General features: G+C 41.1%; 1 pseudogene; it reads left to right on the top strand.

Moving 5' to 3' along the window:
• Positions 1 to 673: 673 nt before the first annotated feature.
• LOC102858861 overlaps positions 674 to 23,703 on the top strand; it is a 157,739-nt pseudogene continuing 134,709 nt past the window's right edge.

Genomic DNA, 23,703 nt, shown 5'->3' with positions numbered 1-23,703 from the left:
CTTTGGGGCAGGCCTAAGGTGAGATTTTTGGAGGGTTGGTCCCATCTCAAGTCAGGCTGGAGCGCCTAGCTGTGGGCAAATAATGGTGAGGACAGAGCTGGGAAATGCACTCACCATAAGGAATGCAAATTGATCCTACTGCAAACTCATAGCAGAGTTAGTGTGTCCATTAGTTCTCCACCCCTATCCGTCTGTCTTGGCCCTTCGTCGTGCACTCCACTTGACGAGCACAGCCTCCCCCATATCAGTTAAAAACTGCCTCCATTTGCCCTTCCAGCCTTCCATCATTCCTTTCCTCCCCTGCCATCTGTCAGCTCTCCTGTCCATCTGTCGGACTGCGGGTACGTCTGTACATCCTGTCCCCCTTCCCGACTCTGTGAGCCTACTGTCCACTGGGGCGTCCATCTGCCTGTAACTTGCCCATCCGTCCCGTCCCGTAGACCTCCTCTGGCTGCAGAGCCCAGCCCACCGGGCCGGCGGCTCTGTCCCTGGGCTCTGCTCTGGGGTGGGGGTGGGGGTGAGGCGAATGGGGGCCTCTGTCTGTCCCCGCGCGCCCCTTTGTTAGCGGCGCCGAGCCAGTGACCCTGCGGCCCCGGCGGGCTGGGCGGGCCGGTGACTCACGCGTCCCCACGTCCCCGTGTCACCTTCTGGCCTCGCAGGCGGAGCCGAGAACATGGCGCTGCCCCCCTCCGTCCCGCTAGGCCGCCAGCAGCTGTCAGCACTTGAGCCCGCACCCACCGGGGTTCCGCTGCACTCGCCCTGGACCTTCTGGTTGGACAGGTGAGGGGCGCGGGGCCAGGCCCTCCCCGCGGCCTGCACCCTGTGCCCGTCCGCCGCTTTGTCTCAGCGCCCCGCCTGGATCCCGAACCATGAAGCCGGGAGCCGGACCACAGTACCCTCTGCCAGGACACAGCCTGGCTCGCTCGCTCCTGGCGGACAACCCACCCCCACCCCGCACTCTGGCCAGGACAGACAGGCGGGAAGAGAGTTTCGGGCCTCGCCTCCTGGGCCTCGCAGGAGCACTGCAGTCCGCGGGTTCTGGCGTCACTTTCCCCGTTTCCTCTAGCGGAAAGCCTGCCCACTACTCACACCTGGGGGGAGGGGCTGTGTGGACCCTCTTTGGAGCCTCCACTCTGCTAGGGTGAGGGTCAGTCGAGTGAGGGCCTTTTCGCTGTAAAGTGAAGAGTAAGCACTGTTCTGATTACCCCACAGAGCTTGGGGGAGACCAGGACGTGACCTTAGCGGTGATAGCTCTTGCAGAAATTTGACGGGGCCTCTCTGACGTGTGCATGGCTTTGCTGGTGGTGGCTGGCTGTGCGTGGGCGTCCCTTGCCTGAAGCCTGATGGGCGCCTCCCTGATTTCGGTTTCCTACTCGCTCGCGCACGTGGATTTATTCTCAACACCCACTGGGAAGCGTGCTGGGTACTCAGGGTTGGGCCATAATTGGAGCCCCGCCTTTCAGCAGCTTCCCTCGCTTTTTTGGTGAAGTGGGGACAATTGCAGCTCTTTGGGGATTACTCAGGTACCTTCTCCTGTCCTCCCCTGTTTTGTTCTGTTTGCGTGCTTACTGCTTAGGCATTCTGTTATCCATTAATTTCTTCATGATCTTGGCTCCCCGATCTCTCCTTGCGTCTCATTTAACGGCCAGAGAATAGGGACTTTGATTTTGACATTTACTCTTCAACAGTGCCCAGAGCCAAGCCGGGCATATAACAGGAGCTCTTGACGTGCTTGACAAATGAAGAATTCTCTTCTGAGTTTCTGTCAACAACAGTGAGTGCCTGGTGATGCCATGCTCCGGGATGTCTTCCTCAAGGGTGTCCTAAGAACTTTTTGGTGACATTTTTCTACAGTGTTTGTGTGTTAGAAGCAAAGGTTTGTCTCAGCTTTGTCTGAGATTTACTTGATAGACACAAATGCAGGGACATGGTTTTTAAGAGTAGCTTTCATCTATCGTAAGGATGTTCTCCTTGTTGCTGAGATCAGTGCCAGCCTACAGATTGGCCTCTGATGCTGTTGTCTGAGTCCCTTAGAAACGGGAATGAGTAAGATGAAGGGTGCTCCAGTTTTGCAGTACACTTTCACTTTTGTTTTGAGATATTAAGGGAGTATTTTAGTATGTTAACACAAGAGTGGTTTTGACATATTTTAGCAGAATGAGATCATAGATGTCTGTTTCCAAGGACTCTCACCACCTGATGTATGGCTCACAGAGACCTGAGCTCTCATTTAAATTGCAGATTCTGCTGAGATGTAGAAACACTACCCAGAGTTTATTTTTTGGATAGTTTAAAAACATATAGAGGAAAGCCAGCCGACAGACATAAAATTACTGAAGAGGGTTTATAATGTTTATTTCTAAACATTGTATAAGCTGATATATTTTAAAATAAGAATTAGGCCACTTCAATGAAGACATACATTTTGTTTGACCTATCATTTATTTGTATATTTCTGTGAAAGTCATTGATCAGATGAAATATGTTACTGCCTCAGTTGGGGATTAATATTTTCTTCTAGCAAAGTTGCTGAATCATATCATCAAGTCAATTCTAACCCTTTGCAAATATGAAATTATTTTGCCTAATCAATCATATCATAGATTTTATTGAACTTACCCCTCTCCTTTAAGAATCTATTACATCCAAAGTGAACACATTGTGCTATAATTTCATTGCAAAGAAAGTGCATTCTAGAACATCCTAAAGTTCTCAGGAGAGCTCTTCACTATAGCAAGTCTGATCTCTGCCACCTGTGACATTATCTTGGGTTCCACAGCGTATAAAGGCTGCTGGTAACCCCAGTGCCTTGAACAACCTGGCTCCTGCCTTATTCTACCTGACAGCTTGCTGTGTGACACCGCTCCACCCCTCCCAGGCTCACTTTCATTGTTTGTAACCTAGAAGTAGTTACAAGACATAGCTCATAAACTCAAGACACTTAGCTGATAGATACACATGTGCAGAGTAATCTGAACAACAGACATAAATATCTCTTAGGACTGTCATGAAGGTTGAATGAGAGCAAGGAAAGCAAAACAATAAACTTGGTACTTGACAAAGCATTTAGTGTATAGTAAATGCAAACAGTTAACATGCTGTTACAACGCCCCCCCCCACCCCCTGAACTTATACACACATCCTGCATTTGTTCCCCTGATGGGTGCATTAGAACACCTTAGTAGTGCCATTAATAAGTTCTAGTTGTGGCATCAGGATTGGAAAAAGACTCATCTGCATTATGCAGATGGCATAACTTTGCCCCTGAATCTGAGGAGGACCTTAGGCATTCGCTGTAGAAGATCAAGGATTATAGACTTCAGTATGGATTGAAGCTCAACAGAAAGAAAATAAAGATTCTCACCACTGGGCCAATTGGCAGCATCATGATAGAAGGAGAAGAGATTGAGATTGCTAACAATTTCATCTTGCTTAGGTCCACAATCAGTTCTTGTCACTAGCAATCAGAAAAATCAAATGATGAATCACATTGGGAAAATCTTTCATTCTGGTCCTCTTGAGAGTGCTGAAAAGCAATGATGTCAGTCTAGAGACTAAGGTGCACCTGATCTAGGCCATGCTCTTGTTGTTGATTTCCATTAAGTCAAGGTCGACTCATTGTGATTCTATGAACAAAAGATCTAATGCTTTTCAATAGCTATCATTGTTTTTCCAAGTTCATAGAGTTTCCAGAGGCATGTGGTTTAGGAAGTGGATGCCACTACTGCTTCCAAACCTGCTTTACAACTAGAAGCTCCACCAAACATTGTGCACAATGGGAAACCATTATGGTATTTGATATCCCCATGGCACAAGGTTCAACATCACAGCAAACCCAGGTTACTTCATACAGCACATTGACAAAGAGTGATGTGCAAAGTGGAAGAATGTTCCTTCAGATATAACAGCACTAGTCTCATTGAACAGTGACAATTACCGACTAAAGATGAGTTGTGGTGCTATAGAAGAGTATTGACTGCCAAGAGAACAAACAGGTCTGTTCTGGAGAGAGTAAACCCAAGCTGCTCCTTGCCAGCAAAGATTGTGAAACTCTATCAAATACTTTGGGCATGTGGCCAGGAGGGTCAAGTTCTTGGAGAAGGACATCATTCTGAGAAGGGTTGAAGGATAGAGCAGGAAAGGAAGACCCTAGATAAGATGGATTGGCAGGGTGATTAGGTGTGTCAGAGACAATGAGGTTGGCTCAGGATAGGAAAGGATTCAGAGCTATTGTACATATAGGGTCGCTATGAGTCATAAACAACTCGATGGCACACAACCACAACCGCAACAACAGACAAGCTCCAGTTAAACTATATTAGGCTGAAAAGATTTTGATGGGTATTTTTCAATAGATGGAACTAGAGGAAACACTTTCTTTTTTCTGTATTCTTAGAACCTATCTTGTCTTGATTCTTGGAGACAGCTCTTGATTATGTATCTGACTGCTTCATTTTCATCTGGGGGATTCACTTTATTCTGTATTGTCCCCACAAACTCAGTCCTCAGACCTCTCCCCTCATCCATCTACTCATTGTGCTCATCTAGTGGCAGAGCCCATCGTACACTGGAGATTATCAAAACTTTAACTCCTTCTCTTTGTCTCCATTTGGATGTTTACTGTCCACTCAGACTCAACATGTGCTGAACCACTGCCTCATCTTACCTCCCAAAGCTACCCCCATCCCCTCAGATTACCTCATTCCAGAGAACCCATCAAACCACGTATCAATTTAAGGTGACACAGTGCGTATCAGAGAAGAAACGGACTCCATGGGGATTTCTTCTTTTTTCTTTTTTGTTGCACATTTTCTTCCCTCCCTCTCATACCCTCCACCAACCTACCCAGCAATATATCTCTTCTTGCAGATTGTTATACATGTAATGCCTAATCATATAGTTCTTTCAGACATACAGTCCTTTCAGACAGTTCTGCCTCTTATCTGTTCTGCTGTAAAGTTAGTTATCTATACCTTCTATTGACATTCTTTGCCCATCCTACCCTCATCTGTCCTATTTTATACCAGTGGTGTTGTAGAGCATTTGTTCTTTGGTTATTGAGCATAATGTCCTCCAGGCTCTCCCATGTTGTGTAATGCTTTAAAAGTTCTTATTTTTAAATGCTGTATAATATTCTATTGTGTGAATGTACCATCATTTTTCTATCCATTCACTTATTGTTGGGCATTTGGGTTGCTTCCATCTCTTTACTATTGTGAATAATGCAGCAGTAAACATGAGTGTGCATACATCTGTTTGAGTCATGACTCTGATTCCTTTAGGGTATATTTCCAGTAGTGTAATTGCTGTGTTAAATGGTATGTGTATTTCCAGCTTTTTAAGATAATGCCAGATGACTTTCCACAATGATGGTACTGTTGTACACTGCCACCATCAGTGAATAGAGTTCCAATTTACTCCACAACCTCACTGGTATTTGTTGTTTGTTGTCCTGTTGAATGTTGTGATTTTTCTTGGGGTGAGATGATATCTCATAGTTGTATTAGTTTATATCTCTCTAATAGTTAGAGATTTTTGAGCATTTCTTCATGTATGCCATCTGAATGTCTTCTTTTGTGAAGTGTCTACTCATATCCTATTCATATTTGTTTATTCATATTTGATGATTGGGTGTTTATTGTTTTTTTTGTTGAGGTGTTGGAGTATTAAATTTTAAATATAAGTCCCTTATCAGGTATATCATTGCCAAATATTTTTTCCCAGTCTGTGGTTTTACTTCTTAGCCTGTTGAAGATGTTTTTTTTATGTGCATAGGTATTTGATTCTTAGAAAGTCCCTTTCATCTATTTTATCCTCTCCTGGTTGTAGGTTTTTCATTATACTTGGAAGACTGTTCATACTGTGAAATAGGGCTTCTAGAGTTCTTCCAAGCTTGTCTCTGATGAAGTTTATAGTCCTTTGTTTCACTTCTAAGTCCCTGATCCACCTTGAATTGGTCTTTGTGTATGGTGGTGTGAGGTATAGGTGTTGCTTAAATTTTCTGCAGATAGCTTTCCAATTTTGAAAACACCATTTGTTAAAGAGTCTATTATTCCTTCACTTAACTGATTTAATGTCCTTGTCAAAAATCAGTTGACCATAGGTTGTTGTTGGGTGCCTTCAAGTAGAATATAACTCATAGTGATCTTATGAGTCCTGTCCTGTGCCATCCTCATACTTCCTGACACACAAGAGCCCATTGCAGCAGTCACCGTGTCAATCCACCTAGTTGAGGGTCTTCCTCTCCCTCGCTGACCCTCCACCCTTCCCAAAATCATGTCCCTCTCCAAGGACTAGCACCTCCTAGTAATATGTCCAAAGTATGTGAGGCAAAGCCTCATCATTTTTGCCTCCAAAGAGCATTCCAGCTGCACGCTCTCCAAGATATATCTGTTCATTTTCTTGGCCATCCATGGGATTTTCAGTGGTATTTTCCAACACCACAGCTCAAAGGTATCAGTTCTTTTTCTGTCATCTGTATTAATTGTCTAGGTCTTGGATGCATAGCGAGTAATAGGAAAGACTGTGGCCTGAATCAGATGCACTTTAATCCTCAAGTTGACATCACTACACCTCAGTAATTTGGAAAGGTCCCTAACTACTGATTTTCCCAGTGCAATGTTTCTCTTTATTTCCTGGCTGTTCATACCAATGGAGTTAATCATGTGTCTAAGCAACATGAAGCTGTTGACAGTTTCAATCTTCTCTCTATCCATCATGACATTGCCTATTGGTCCAGTGGTAAGAATCTTAGTTTTCTTGATATTGAGATGCAATCCATACTGAAGGCTGCATTCCTTGATGTACTGAAACAAGTGTTTCAAGTCCTCCTCACTTTCAGCAAGTAAGGTTGTGTCATATGCATAACACAGGTTATTGATGAGTCTCTGTCCAATCCTGATGCCACATTCACAGAGTCCAGCTTCTCAGATAATTTGCTCAGCATATAGATTGAACAGGTATGGAGTTAGGATACAACTCTGATGCAATCCTTTCTCAATTCCAAATCATGCAGTGCTCCCCTGATCCATTCACACAACAGCCTCCTGATCGATCCAGGTATAGGTTCCTCATAAGCACATTCAAGTGCTCTGGGATTCCCATTCTTCTCAATATCAGCCACAGCTTGTCATAATTCACACAATCTCAAATGCCTTTTCATAGCTAATAAAGCACAAATAGATATTTTTCTGGTATTCCTTACTTTCGGCTAGGATCCATCTGACATCAGCAATAATATCTCTGGTGCCACAACCTCTTCAAATCCCACTTGAACTTCTGGCAATTCCCATCTAATAATGATCAACAGTATTTTGTATTTCCACATTCAGTTAGATCACCTTTCTTGAGAATAGGAACAAATATAGACCTCTTCCAATCCATTGGCCAGACAACCATCCTCCAACTTTCCTAGCACAGACTAGTGAGTGCATCCAAGTTTGCATCTGCTAACTGAAACAAGTCAATTGGTTCCTGGTGCCTTATTTTTTGCCAATACCCTCAGTGCAGCTTCTACTTCATCTTTCATTACCATTAGCTTCTGTTCATATGGTACTTCCTGAAATTTTTAAATATCAGTCAATTCTTTCTGGTAGAGTGACTCTGTATTCCCTCCATCTTCCTTTGATGCTTTCTAGGTCATTCAACATATTGTCCATAGCATCTTTGTAACATGAGGCTTAAATTTGTTTTTCAGTTCTTTCAGCTTGAGAAATGCAGAGTGAGTTCTTCCCTTTTTATTCTCCAAGTCCAGCTCTCTGCACATTCCATTACAATACTTGCCTTTTCCTCCCTTGTCCTCCTTTGAAATCGTCTGTTCAGCTCTTTCACTTAGAAACGTTTTCCTTTAGATCGGACTTCTCAACTTTCCAGTGCAATCTTTAGAGTCTCTTCTGATGTGCATTTCAAGTTTTTCTTTCTCCTTTGATTTCTGGATACTCAGTTGTAGTCCATTGATCTATGTGTCTTTTGCTGTCCCAGTACCATGCTGTCTTGATCATCGTGGCTGTGTAGTAGTAGGAATTGAGATCAGGAAATGTGGTGCCTTCCTTGTTTCTATTTTTCAATAGTATTTTGCTTATTCAGGTACCCTTTCCATTCCAAATAAAATTGGACATTACCTTTTCCATCTCATTAAAGAATGAAATGCTATCTGTATTGAGTTTGCATTAAATTTGTAAATTGCCTCTAGTAGACATGAATCATGTTTACAATATTCAGTCCTCCTATCCATGAGCATGGTATACTCTTCCATTTCTCCAACTTCCTCTTTTTTCCTTGTGTAAGTCATTTATGTCTCTAGTTAGATTCATTCCCAAATATTTAATCTTGTTATTAGTTATTGTAATTGGTATTGTTTTTCTTAGCTCATTTCTATGTTCTCTTTGTCACTGTAGAAAATTTCAGTTGATTTTTTTTATGTCGACCCTGTACCCTGCTACTTGCAGTATTGGTCAACTACGTCTAATAGTTTTCTCGCTGAATCTTTAGGGTTTTCTAAGTATACTAGCATTGGTTTGTTTTTTTTTGGGGGGGGCGGTTAATTGTGACTTTAATTGAAGTTTACAAAAAATTTCTGTAAAGTTTCCAACAGAAAAGTTGGATTTTCACTCATTCACTATTGCACGTTTTCCCTCCTCCCTTTCCTTCCCCCTCCCCTAGTTCACTTTTTATTTTAATATCCATTCATTGTTGCACAATTTCCTCCTCTCCCCACCCAGCATAAAGTCCTCCAGAGTCACTCATGCTGTGTAATGTTTTACAAGTCCACTGACTGTGCTTGCTCTTGAGACATCTCTCTCACTCTGAAGGACGTGGTCCCAGTCAGCTTTTCCCATGGTTATTCTTTTACCATGTTGCCTGCACACAGTGAAAGCGAAGTGAGAGAGGCTTGCTGAAGTGAGAATGAGTGAGGCAATGAAGTGGTGGATCTGCTGATACAGCAGCAGTCAGAGTGGAAAGGCGCTCCCAGCCCTGCCTGCCCTGTTTAAAGAAGGAAACTGGGTGACTTCCTTGTTCTCCATTTTGAGACCAAGGAACCTCGCCTGGGAGTTCCCTTAATAAAACTGCTTGTTGGTGGTGCTTCTACTGCTGCTGCTGTTGTTGTTATGTACTGTAAAGTCAGAACCAACTTGTAGCTGACCCTCTCCCACACGTTTTCAGAGGCAGTTAATAACATGGGAGGAGATTTCCCATTCTTCTCCCATGGAGCAGCTGGTAGAATTGAACTGCATGCCTTTGGGATTGCAGCACATCTTCTTGCCAAGTATCATCTGCATATAGAGATAATTTTACCTCCTCTTCGCCAATTCGTTTACCTCTTATTTCCTTGTTTTTCCTTACTGCTTTCACTAATACTTAACAGGAGAGGTAATAGTGAGCATCCTTGTCTAGTTTATGTTCTCAAAAGAAATACCTTTAATATCTCTCCATTGAGAATGATATTGGCTCTGGATTTTGCATATTTACTTTCCACTATGTTTAGGAAGTTCCCCTCTATTTCTATTTTGTAGAGGGTTTTAATAAGGAAGGGCTGTTGTATTTTGTCAAAGGTCTTTTCTGCATCAATTTATAGGATCATGTGATTCTTATTTTTGCTTGCTTAAGATGCTGAGTTGAATTAACTGTTTTTCTGACATTGAGTCATCCTTGCATACCTCTTACTTGGTCACGTTGTTGTTGTTGTTGTTGTTGTTGTTGTTTTTGTTAAGTGCTATCGCATCATGGATGACTCATAGCGACGCTATGAATGAAAAACCTGAATACTTGTATAACTTTCATCATTTCTCCAAGTTCATAGGGTTTCCGGTGGCAAGCTATTTCGGAAGTGGATGCCACTCCTTCTTCCAAGCTTGTTTTAATCAGGGTGCTCCACCAAGTATTGCCCACCATGGGTAACCATTATCGCATTTGACACATAAGTGTCACAGTGTTCAGCATCACAGCAACCATGAGTTATCTCTGTACAGCAAATGGAAAGATCATTGCTAAACCATTTAGAAAAATGTTTAACAAAAAAACCAAGAAACAATTAAAACCAGGCTGACAATGGCACAGGCTACATAATGTAAATTTTAAAGCTGAGGGAAATATTTCTATAAGCATAAAGAAAAGATTTCAAGGACACAAAGCAAAATGTGACCAGCATATATCTTCACAGTGAGTTCACTAAAGCTGACTTTTTTCCTTTTCTTATTTTCTATTAATAATCTATTTTATAAAGGTGGTTTTTTTTTGCAGAAAAGTTTTAAAAACCTAGTAATTCTTCTCTTCAAAGGATACAAAACAACACTGCAGTTAGGAATTCTGTCATTTAGAAATTCTGCTGTAACTTCAGCCTTCGACTTCCAACATCTTTGGACCTAAACAAAAATTGTCTACTTGGTCATGATGAATTATTTTATTTTTTTATGTACTGTTAGATTCTTTTGGCCAGGAGTTTATTGAGGACTTTTGCGACTGGGTTTATGAGAGATATTGGCCTATAATACTATGTTTTTGTGGTGCCTTTACCTGATACTTTTACCTTTACTGTATCAGGGATATGTTTGCTTCATAGAATGAGTCTGGGAGTATTTGATCTCTTTCTTGGATTTTGTTTTGTTTGTTTAAAAAAAAAAGAAAGAAACAACTTTATGTAGAATTGATGACAGCTCTTTTCTGAATGTTTGATAAAATTCACTAGTAAAGCCTCTGGTCCAGGGCTTTTGTTTAGTTGGAAGTTGTCTTCTAACACGTTCAGTTTCTTCTTTTGTAATGAATCTATTAAGATGTTTTGCTTCAGTCTGTGTCAGTTTAGGTAGGTTGTGAGTTTCTAAGTGTATTTGTCCATTTCCTCTAAGTTTTCATATTTCTTGGAGTATAGTTTTATATATTTTATTGTTAACATTTTTATTACAGTTGCTTCTGTTGTGACATTGCCCATTTCATCTATTATTGGGATCATCTGTGTCTTTTCTTTATTTCCCTTTGTTAGCTTTGCTAATGGTTTGTGAATTTTGTCGAGCCTTTCAACGAACCAACTTCTGATCTTGTTAATAGTTTCAATTGTTTTTCTCTTTTCTATTGCATTTATTTCTGCCTTATTTTTTTAGAATTTCCTTTCTTTTAGAGGTTGTTGGGATTTTTGCTGACCTTTTTCTACTTGTTAAAGATGTTGGGTTAAATAATTGATTATAATTTTTCCTTCCCTTTTAATGTGTTTGCTTATTTCTATGAGTTAGCCTCTAAGTTCTGTTTTTGCTGTTTCACATAATTTTTGCTAAGTTGTGTTTTCATTGTCACTTGTTTCAATAAACTTTTTTTTTCTTTATTTCTTATATTACTCACTCATACTCAAGGAAGGCATTGTTGAGATTCCAGGTGTACTGTGGGGTTTTTTTCCCCTTTGTTTTCTTTTCCTCATGGGATTTCCAATGGTTGTGATTTGGTTTCAGAAATAAATTACCAGACCTTTCTTTTGAGACACATTTGGGTTAATTAGAACCAGCAAACTCTTGGTTAATAGCTAAGCTTTTAACTATTTTTACTTTTCAGAGACCCCTATTTCAGATATTCTCATTGCTGTCAAATTGAAATTGATTCATAACTGACCCTTTAGGGGTTTTTGAGGTTGTAAATTACACAGAAGATTGTCTTTTCCCCAAGTAGCAACTGGTAGAATTGAACTGCCAGAAAAGTACTACCTTTGGGTACAAATTCCTTTTGGACTATATCACCAGAGCTCCCTCTGCCTCACGTACAAATCAATTAATAGGTATTCCATTCTTCTAGTTGTTCAGGCCAAAAATCTTACAGTCATCTGTGATTCTCCTTCTCTTTCTTCTTCCTTCTCTTTTGTTTTCCTCTCTCTCTCTTTGCTTCTCTCTCCTCTTTTATGCCTTTCTTTAGCTTCTTCCTCCATCAGTTATCAGCCAATTTATTGTTTCTGTCATTGAATTATAATATCCAGAATCTAACTAATCCGCACAACCTGACTCTTACACCCTGAGCCCCGTTTCTCTTGCCCTAATCACTGCAAGAGGTTCCTCACTCTTCTCTCTTTCTATCCTTCTTCCATTGCACAGTTTCCATCCAACAGTCAAAATTATCCTTTCTTACTAGCATTCCATTTTGTGGTGATTTTGGTGAAATTTTATGGAGCACATGGGTTTTATATTTGACAGTTCATGCACCTTGTGTTTCATGCTGTCAAGCACAATCCCCACATTGTAATTGCCCTCTTCCCACGTCTTCTCATTTCTGTTTTCCCTTTTTACCATACCTTCTTGCCTTCTGAACTTTGTCCCTGTTCTAGAGAATTTATTCTTCCCAGGTGTTATTGATCACCTGATAGACGTTATTGTTTGGCTGAAATTTAAGTCGTGTGTGTGTGTGTGCGTGAGATTTCAGTTCTAGACTTAATAAATAACTAAGAGTCAGAGAGTTGGGGATTCTGGTAGTAGTAGTAGTTGTTGTTGTTGTTATTGTTGCTGTGTGCTGTTATGTCAGAACTAACTCCTGACTGACACTCCAGCATATTTTCAGAGGTAGTAAATTACACAGGAGGTGATTGCTCATCTTTCTCCCATGGAGCAGCTAGTGGATTTGAACAACAAGCCTTCAGGTTGGCAGCACAACATCTTACCTGTAAGCCACCACAATGCTCTATTAAACTAGTAAGCACTCTTATTGGCTCTGAGTAGAGAGAGACCAGTAGTTGCAACTTTGGTGACTGCAGTCGGATTTAGAACTTTGTCTTTGTGATCTGTATTAGGCCAGTTGTCCTTGCTGATCCTTCAGTCAGTAGTCCTGAGTTCCCAGGACCAGCAGCCTCAAGGTGGTTAGTTTTGGCTAAGAAGGTTTTACAATTTTACCCTCTATTTTCTGTATTGTTGTTGTTGTTGTTGTTTATTGCCATCAAGTCGAGCATACCTCATAGTGACCCTATGAACAAAAGGCCTGAAGCCTTTATATAATTATCATAATTTCTCCAAGTTCATAGAGTTTTCAGAGTCTTGTGGTTTAGGAAGTGGATACCACTCCTGCTTCCAGACCTGTCTTAAACTGGGAGCTCCACCAAACACTGTCCAACATGAGCAGTCATTATGGCATTTGATCCCCAAGGGCACAAGGTTCAGCATCACAGCAAACCCAGATTATCTCAGTGCAGCAATATGACAGAGGAGTGCTGTACAACTTAGAAGAATGTTCCTCCAAAATAAAACAACACTAGACTCTAGACCCTTTTGCACAACCAACTTTTAAATACAAGGGCCCTCTATCTATCATCCATCATCTATCTATCTATCACACTCTTGTCATTCTCCAAGTTCATAGAGTTTCCAGAGGCCTGTGGTTTAGGAAGTGGATGCCACTCCTACTTCCAAACTTGAATCAATCTGGGAGCTCCACCAAACTGCCCATGATATGGGTAGTCATTATGGTGTTTTGCACACCTATGGCACAGTTGTTCCATTATAGCATTTGAAACCCAAATGGCACAAGATTCAGTGTCACAACAAAACCAGATTAACTCATCACATAAATAGTGCTGTATGACTTAGAAGAATGTTCCTCTAAAATATAGTAACAAGGGATTAAAATATTATTCCTCAGGCCCAACTTTTACGTGTATTTATGTCTATTTAGAGTACATACAAATTGTATGTCAGGGTATCATCTGCCAAGCCTGCCTCTGCAAGCGCGGCCTCATTCACCTTTGTGCATCCATCCCTTGTTCCTACAGGCCTGGTGGTCCACTTTCAATGTGGCCATTGAAGGCCCTGTGTAACACAGTTCTATTCTGGCACACATGGAATCACTGTGAGTTAGAGTTGACTCAGTTGGTTACTTGTTTAATACACTACTTAAATCATGTCACTACTAATCTTCCTGTTTTGCTCAGGGCAGAAGCAAAAGTTCTTATTGTAGTTTGTAATACTGTGTGGCTCTTATGCCCCTGCTCAGTTCACTTTTGGGGTTCCTTTTCAATTACTCCCCCACCTTTCTTCACTCTTCAAGCTCACTGCCCCTCACTATTCGTCATCCGATATGAAAACCCTTGCTTCCAATGTTCCCGACTGTCCTAGTGCTCTTCTTGAAATCATCTTCCCCATGCTATTTTCTCCACTTAAATGTCATCATCACCCTGCTGACTACCAATATAAAATGGCACACACCTCGCTACACACTCCCCACATCCTGGACCTAGTTTATATTCCCCATCATTATACCACCAGTTGTACATATTCTTCAACTAGAATGTGAGCTTTTATGCCTCACACCATGGCCCCATGCTCTAGATTAAGCTTCTGGTGGCCAAGTGGTAAGGAGCTGCACTGCTAACCCTAAGCAAGGCATGCAGTTTGAATCCAGTAAGGTGCTCTGTGGGAGAAGGATGGGCAATCTCCTCCCTTGCAGGTAACTCCCTCTGAAAACCCATTGAAATGTCAGCTATGGATTGGTTCTGACTCAATGGTACTTAAGAACAACAGCTCTAGAACAGAACCCAGAACAAGCTGACTATCTTGAATTGCTTAGGGCATTGCTGAATTCTACCCAAAATGGCAGACTCTTCTCTCGTGATGGTTTAGAATACCTGATGATCATCTGTAGATAATTCATCCTGACCTTTCACCAGCATTCTGAACATGTATGTGCTCAGAGAGCCTGGTAGACACACACTTTAAATGCAAGTATGGATTAGTCTGTAATTTAGCTACTTAATATCTCTTCATACACTTTTTTTGCCTGCTTACTGAATTTTGGTTAACTATATTACTGTATTATCAGTTTTTTTAAAAATGGAATTTCTACTTGGTCCTTGAATCTGCTCTTTCAAGTACTCTACTCCACTTCTGTACTTTGTAAATTTGACCTTGCAAATCATGCTGCAGTCTAAGCCATTCCTTCTCCCTATGTTCCTCTCTCTAGTACATTCTGGATCATCCTTTATCCAAGATATGCACTAACCTCCTTAGTTACTCACCTGTGTCTAGGCGCATCCGCCTTCAGACATCACTCACCTTTTGGACATGCACCTCATTGTCTCATTTAAAGCTCCATTACATCACTTTTCTGCCATAGGAATGGATTTTCCCTCTCACTACCTTGGAGTATCTGTTAAGGTGCTGTGGTTTCCAAGCAGGTATTGCTTTGAAATCTCCACCCTTGTTTTTATCAGAGTTATGAATATTTTTTATAAGATTAAGGAGCACTTTAGTTTGAAAAAGGATTCTTCCAACTTTAAAATGGAAAATAACTAATTTAAATATACAGGTTATTTTGTCCTTAGGTGGTACAGCCAGAGTGCTCCTTAGAGGCAATGATGGCGAAGCTTCATCTCACATTCTTTGGGCATGTTGTTAGGAAAATTCATTGCTTGGAAAGGTACATCATGCTCAGAAAAGTACAGGAACAGTGATGGAGAAGAATACTGTCAACAAGGTGTGTTGACACAGTGATTGCAGCAGTGGGCTTGAATGTATCAGAGATTATAAGAATGACACAGCATTCATAGGTTTGTTATGAGTCTGATTCGACTTGATGGCACTTAACAACAACAACAGGTGGTACTAATGGTTGTCAACTGCTAGCCTATAAGTTTGGATCCATCTAGAGTTATAGAAGCAAAGTCTGGACAATCTGTTTCACTTGAGATTACAGCAACAAACAAACAAAAAGTCCTAAGGAGCATTGAAACATTTTTGCTCTGTAACCTATTTGCCATTCAAAGGAAAGTAACAGCAAGTAGTGCCAATGGTCAACATATTCACTGGCTCACTCAAAGATTTAAGGCGCACCTACACCCAGGGACATCTCAGAAGTAAAGTCTGGCAGTCTCCTGCAGGAAACCACTCATTGAAATACATTGGAGCACAGTTTTTCTCTGCCATCCATGGCATTGCCACAGGTCGGAATCAACTTGACCCCATCTGGGTTGTCTGGTTTTATTTCTTTAAGTTTTACTATTTAGCCCCCCTCCAAAGAGCCCTAGTAGTGCCTGGCCACTAACTGGGTGACTATCAGAGAGATTCCCCCAGCCACTTTGACAGTCTGTTCCCCTAAACATTACAACCTGGAAACTCAATGGGATGGTCACAGTGACCTGGCATTGACACAGTGGCAAGAAGAATCACCCCCTCAACCAAACCCTCCCCCAACATTCTCCCTAGCTTTATTGTCTGCCACTCCCATTTCCAGAGTACTCCTTTGCCTGTTTTTCCCGTTAAGTAACATCAGACTGTCGACCCATATCCTGGATGACATGTGAGTTTCTAGACTGAAATGTGTCTCATACAGTGCCTTCTGCTTGAAATGCTGTGCCCTGCAGTCATCCAAGATCCTCATAAAATGCAATCTTAGTAGAATTTTGCTGTATCATCTCTGGCTTCTTGGGGTTGAGCCTGCTCTGTGAGTTCTGTGTTTGTGAGAAAACCAATTCGTTCTTTGTATCTGAGACTCTGGTGTTATGTCGTGACCCTAGAGCATGAACACTGCAGAGCTTGGACCTAGTGGACACATAGTAAATACTATCTCTTATATTTTCCACCAGCTTCAAGATTCCAAGATGTCAGTGTTTCTCAAAGCGTGGTCTTTTATCCATATCTGAATCATCTGTCTGAGTATTTGGAAATGCAGGGTGCCTGCCCAAGGAACCCTGCAATATAATGCACAATGTCTAATGGAATGGCTGGGGGTTAAAAACTAAAAGCCACACAGCAGGAGGAAGATGGACAGTCTTGTTCCATAAAGACTGTTGTTATATGCCCTCGGCTCAATTCCAACTCAGGATGACTCTTTGCATCCTGCTCTGTCCTGAGCCAGTCTTCTCACACACCCACTCTCATTAACCCCATTTTTATGTCAGTCCATCTCATCCAAGGTCTTCTTCCTTTGTGCCACTTCTCCCTATTCCAAGCATGATATCTTTCTCCAAGGACTGGTTCCTTCTGACAGCATGCCCAAGCTATGTAAGACGGAGCTTCCAAATCCTTACCTCCAAGGATCAACATGGTTTCACCCTCTGCCAAAATAGGACAGACCTGTTTGTTCTCTTGGCAGCCCCTGGTATGTCGAATATTCTTCCTCAGCACCACAATTCAAAGGCATCAATTTTTCTTCTGCCATCCTTATTTGTTGTGGAGCCTCTCTCATGTATAGCAAGTAATTGTGAAAAACTACAGCTTCAAAAATCCAAAGGACAATGACTATGAGTTGGAATAAATGTGATGGCAATGAGGAGTGGGACTCTGCCCAAAGCTAAGGGATCCAGTTTCTAAGAGCAATGGCTAGAGTCTGAGAATCTGGGTTTCTAACAAATACCATGGTAAAGTGAGCATGCTTCAAAATTTGAGAAGTATTGTCCTATTTATAGACAACCTATAATTGATAATTGAATTTCTTCAATGCTGGTCACTGTTCTAGACCATCAATAATCTCAGTCATGCAGTGGTTAAATATCTTGGCTGCTAACCAAAAGGTCAGCTGTTTGAATCCACCAGAATCTCCATAAGAAAAGTAAGTGGCAATCTACTTCCATAAGGATTACAAGCTTGGGAGACTGCCTGCTTCAGAAGGTGATGGACCCAGAGGTCCTTGTTGGTGCTAGGGTCATAAAAGAAGACTGTTGGCTTCCTCAGCAAGCACAGATTCTGCTTGTCCAAGTATAGAGGCACTAGGCAAGTAGTCTGACAAAAAGTTATCAAGCTTCTTTCCAGGGATGTCTGGTGGCTTAGTGGGTAAGGAATTGTGCTACCAAACCAAAGGTTCAAATCTACCAGGATCTCTGTGGGAGAAAGGTGGTTGGTATTGTTAGAAACAGTGACTCACAGCGACCCTATGAGAAACTTTCCCTGCCTTGCACCATCTTCAAGTTCTATATCTTCAAGACCTTTGTTACAATCACTGTATCAGTCCTTCTTGTACAGGGTCTTCTTCTCTGTCTCTCACCCTCCACCTTTCCCAACATGATGTCTTTTTCTAAGAACTGACCCCTTCTAACAACATGCCCAAAGTGTGTGATACCAAATTTCACAATTCTTGCCTTCAAGGAGAACGCTGATTTTACTTTCTCCAAGAAAGACTTTGTTTGGTCTTTTGGCAGTCCATGAGATATTCTGTGCTCTTCTTCAATACCGTATTTCAAAGGCACTCTTCTTCTGTGATCCTATTTCATTGACCAACTTTCAGATGCATAGGAAGATATTATTTACATCAGGCTCTCCTTAGTTTTTAAACTGGCATGCTTGCTCTTCAGCATTTTGGAGAGGTCCTTGACAATAGGTTTTTCCCAATGTAACATGTATTTTGATTTCTTGACTGCAGTTACCATGGGTGTTGATTGTGGATCTAAGTCAGATGAAATCATTGATAACTTTAATCTTTAATTATGATAATATAGTCTCTTGGTCCATTGGTGAGAATTTTTTTCCTTGATGTTGAAATATAATCCATATTAAAGGCTGTAGTCTTTCATCTTTTGCAAAAAGTGCTTCAGATCTACACTTTCTGCAAGCCTTCAAGGAGAACGCTGATTTTACTTTCTCCAAGAAAGACTTTGTTTGGTCTTTTGGCAGTCACATACATAATGCAGGTTGTTGTTGAGTCTCCCTCTAATCCTGATACCTCTTCTTCACATAGTCCAGATTCTGGAATTATTTGCTCAGCATGCAAATTAAATGTTACTGTTATTGTTGTTGTTATATGTGGTTGACTACAACTCGTAGCTCTGATCCTTGCTCTGTCCTGAGCCAATCTCATTGTCTCCAAAACACTTAGCCCTATTACCACAGTGACTGTGTCATCTCATCCAGGGTCTTCCTCTCCTGCACTGACCCTTCAACCTTCTTTCTCCAATGACTGGTCCCTCCTGGCCACGTGCTTAAAAAGCTTTGTATGCAAGGAGCAACCTGGTTTCACCATTTCTAGGATGAATCTGTTTGTTCTCTTGGCAGTCCATGGTATGTTCAATACTCTTCTCCAGCACCACAACTCAAAGGCATTATTTCTTCTGTCAATCATATTAATTTTCATGCTTTCTGATGTATAACAAGTAAGTGCAAAGACTATGGCCTAGATTATGTGTATCTTAATCTTCAGACAGATATTGTTGTTCTTTAGCACTCTAGAGAGGACCCTGACAGTAGACTTCTGATCTTTTTATTTCCTTTCCCATCTTTTGATTCTCCTGCCAAGAGTGTTGATTGTGGATCCAAGCAAGGTGAAATTGTTAACAGTATCAACTTTTTCTCCATGTATCGTGATGCTTCTATTGTGTCTTAGTGGTGAGAATCTTTGTTTTATTAATGTTGAGATGCAATCCATACTGAAGACTACAGTCCCTGACCCCCTGCAGCAAATGCTTCCAATCCTCCTCAGTTTCTTGCAAGCAAGATTGTGTAATCTGCATAATGCAGGTTGTTCATAAGTCTTCCTCCAGGCCTTATGCCACATTCCTCTTCATAAAGTCCAGCCTCACAAACTATCTAGTCCACATATAGAGAAAGGATACATTTTTTTTATGATTTCAAACCTTGCAGTATTCCTTTGTTCTGTTCAGACAACTGTTTCTTGATCTTTGTATGTTGTGTGTTGTTGTGTACCATAGAGTCAGAACCAACCCATAGCTGACCAGCCGGTAGGTTTTCAGAGGCAGTTAATTGTGCAGGAGGAGGTTGCTCATCCATCTCTCACAGAGCAGCTAGGTGGCCTCAAACCACATGCCTTTGGAATTGCAGGACAGCTGCTTTCCCATAAACATAATTAAAAGTTCTGGAATGCTCGTTCTTATCAAATCATAGCCATAATTTTTTATGATACACACAGTCAAATACCTTTGCATAATTAATAAAACACAAGTAAATATCTTTCTGGTATTCTCTTTCTGGTATCTCTGCAATGCCTTTGAGTTCTGGTATCTTTCTGGTATTCTCTGCTTTTAGCCAAAATCCATCTGAAATCATCAATGATATTCCTGAACCATGGCCTCTTCTAAATCCAGCTTGAATTTCTGGCAGATCCCTGTCAATTTATTGATCCATCAATTTTTAACAACCTTCAGAAAAATTTTACTTGCACATGATAGTAAAGATACTGTTTGATAATTTCTACAATCTGGTTGATCACCTTTTGGGGGAATGGAAACAAAGTTGGAAATAAAAAGCAGTAATTGGAAGATGTAAGCATTGAGATTGTTCACAACTGTAGCTTGCTTGGCTCTACAGTCAACACTCTTGGCACCAACAGCCAGGCAATTAAAAGACATCAGGATTGGGGTAAGACTGAGAAAAACTGGATAGATTATGTATACTGAATTGAAAGAGATGAGGGAGAGAAAAGTTTAAAAGTGATATATTATAGGGTGTTATGATTATCACAGGAATCCAGAACTAAGGTTGCATAGTGGAGTGCATTGGGGCCGGGTGGGGGAAGGGGTGCGGGAATTGTATACCAATGAAGAAGTTTATCTTTTCCTTTTCAAAGAGAGGAGCGAATTGGGGAGTTGGGGGGGTAGAGAAAAAAGTGCAACAATGAATGAATGGAAATACAAAGTCTCTGTAAAGGTTCATTAAAACTAGTAAAATAATTTTTTAAAAAAAGACGTATTGCGATGGGAAAGTCTGCCGTTAGGGACCTCTCCAAAGTACTGAAGAGCAATGGTGTCTCTCTGGAGACTAAGGTGCATCTGATACTTGCCATGGTCTTTGCAATCACTTGTTATTCATCAGAGAGTTGGACAATGACTAGAAAAGATAGAAGGAAAATGGATGCCATTGAGCTGTGGTGCTGGGGAAGAGTATTGAATGTACCATGGACTGCTAAGAAAACAAACAGATTCATCCTAGAGAGGGTTAAACAGGGATGCTCCTTGGAGGTGAGGATTCTGAGGCCTCGTCTGACATACTTCAGACAAGTTGTAAGGAGGGACTGGTCCTTGGAGAGGGACATCATGCTTGGGAGGGTGAAGGGACAGCACAGGAGGGGAAGACCCTCTATGAGATGGATTGATTCAGTGACTGGAGTAATTGGGATGGATGTATTAGAGACAATGTGATTGGCACAGGACAGAGCAGAGTTTAGGGCTGTTGTACATAGGGTCACTATGAGTCACAAGCAACTCAATGGCACATAACAACAAGAAGCATGGCAGCAGATATGAGGCTGGGAAATTCTCATCATAGAATTCTCTACAATGATTTATTCATTGAAAATACCTTTTTAACAAATATGAAATGCCTATATACATGGACCTCACCTGATGTATTACACAGGTATCAGATTGACTTCATCTATGGAAAGAATCATTGAAGAAGCTCAGGATCAACTGGCAAAACAAGACAAAGGCTGAAAGTACAATATATCATCAGTTACTCTTGTAGAAGTTCAAATTGAAGCTGAAAACATTCAAACAAGTCCACAAGAATCAGAACACAACCTTGGGTCTATCCCATCAGAATTTAAAAACCATCTCAAGAATAGATTTGATGCATTGGACATCAATAACCAAAGACCAGCGGAGTTGTGGAATGACATAAAGGAATGACATCATCCATGAAGAAACCAACAGGTCAAGACAGGGGAGAAAAAAAAGACCAAAATGAATATCAGCAGATGAGACTTTGAAACTTGCCTTAGAATATCAACAGGCCAAAACAAAGGGGGGGTGGAATGTTTAATATAGGTGAATTGAAGATTTCAGAGGGTAACTCAAGCACAAAGTATTTTCATGAAATGTGCAAAGAGCTGGAGTTAGAAAACTAAAAGGGAAAAAACTTACTCATAGTCTCAGGCTGAAAGAACTGAAGAATAAATTAAATTGAAGTCTCTAATACTTGTGTCAGCACCTAACAACAACCAAATTCTAAAAGGGTTTCCCATCATGGACAGGTTTTGGTGGAGCTTCCTAATTAAGAGAGACTCTGAAGCAGGATGGGCCATCTACTTCCTAAATATAAAGCTTTTGAAAACCCTGTGAAGACTAAACAAAGAGGATAGTTAACAAGACCAGGTTCAGATCTTTTTTTCATAGGGTTGCTATGAGTCATACTTGACTCGACAACAACTAGCAACAATAGCAATACTGAAGGATTATATGGGCAAAATCTTGAATGATGCAGAAAGCATCAATAGAAGGTTCAAGGAATAACTGAGTCACAATACCAAAAAGAATGGTTGATCCTGAGTAATTTCATGAAGTAGCATATTATCAAGAACCAATGATAATGAAGTTCAAGCTCTCCTGAAGACATTAACAATAAGTAAGCCACAGAAATTGAAAGAATACCAATTGAAGTGTTTCAGCAAATTGATCCAACCCTCACCATGGTCACTAGTCTATGCCAAGAAATTTGGCTAACTGACTGGAAGAGATCAATATTTTTTTAAAAAAAATCATAGAAATTAGAATTTGAAGCACATGGAATGTTAGATTATACTTAGGATCATGACCATGTTGACACATGGTATCGTGTGGAGTCTGTACTTTAGGGTCACCATGAGATGGAAGGGACTAAAAAACAGTGGGTTAATTCTCAATCCTTGGTGTGCAAAAATGAACACAGCATGGCACTTCCCTCTCAGAAGGCATGTTTGACACATTTATGTAATCAGAAAAATATTAAGGAAGTGCTGAGTTCTACAGAGACCCATTGTATAGAATGTGACACTTTCAAATACTTTCCAGTGTTGTAGTTCTTAACAACAAATCTGATCTTGCAAGCTGGGGCCAGACTTGACAATAAGTGAAGACTTGCTATCAAGTGAAGATGATTTTCTTCATTGAGTCCAGCTCCTCAAAACGTTTTCTCAGTGTATAGGTTAAATAGATATGGAGAAAGGACACATCCCTGACTCACACCTTTCCTGATTTTGAACCATACAGTGTTCCTTTGCTCTTTTTAGACAACTTCTTGGTCTTAGTCTAGGTATGTTGTTTTTGTTGTTGTTGTTGTTATGTGCCATCAAATCACTTGCGACTCATAGTGACCCTAGGCACAAGAGCCCTAAACGCCATTCTATCCTGTGCCAACCTTGCCATCTCAAACACACTCATTCCCACCACTCCACTCACAGAATTGATCCATCTCATCGAGGGTCTTCCTCTCCTCTACCGTCCCTCCAGGCTCCCAAACATGATTTCCCTCTCCTTGCAACATGCCCAAAGTATGTCAGACAAAGCTTCAGAATCCTTGACTCCAAGGAGCATTCTGGCTTCACCCTCTCCAAGGCAAACCTGTTTGTTCTCCTATCTGTCCATGGTATATTCAACACTCTTCTCCAGCACCACACCTCAACGGCATCAATTCTCTTCCTATCATCCCTATTTACTATCCAACTCTCCGATACATAGCACGTAATTGCGAAGAATATATCCCAGATCAGGCGCACCTTAATCTCTAGCCTGACATTGTTGCTTTTCAATACTCTTGAGAGGTCCCTCACAGCTGACTTTCCAAATGCAATTCATCTGATTTCCTGGCTGCTGTTACCAAGAGTGTTGACTGTGGAACCAAGTAAACGAAAACTGTTAATTATCTCAATCTCTTCACCATCCATACTGATACTGCCAGTTGGCCCAGTGGTGAGAATCTTTGTTTTCTTGATGTTGAGCTTCAATCCATATTGAAGACTGCAGTCCTTGACCTGCAGCAAGCGCTTCAGGTCTTCCTCAGTTCCAGCAAGCAGGGTTGTGTCATCTGCATAACGCAGGTTATTGATGACTCT

This window comes from Elephantulus edwardii, unplaced genomic scaffold (genome assembly GCF_000299155.1).
Source record: "Elephantulus edwardii isolate Elephantulus edwardi_28Jun2011 unplaced genomic scaffold, EleEdw1.0 scaffold00285, whole genome shotgun sequence".
Classification (NCBI taxonomy): Eukaryota; Metazoa; Chordata; class Mammalia; order Macroscelidea; family Macroscelididae; genus Elephantulus; species Elephantulus edwardii.
Note: the sequence above shows the minus strand (reverse complement) of the source record. Positions and strands in the feature narration are given on the sequence as shown.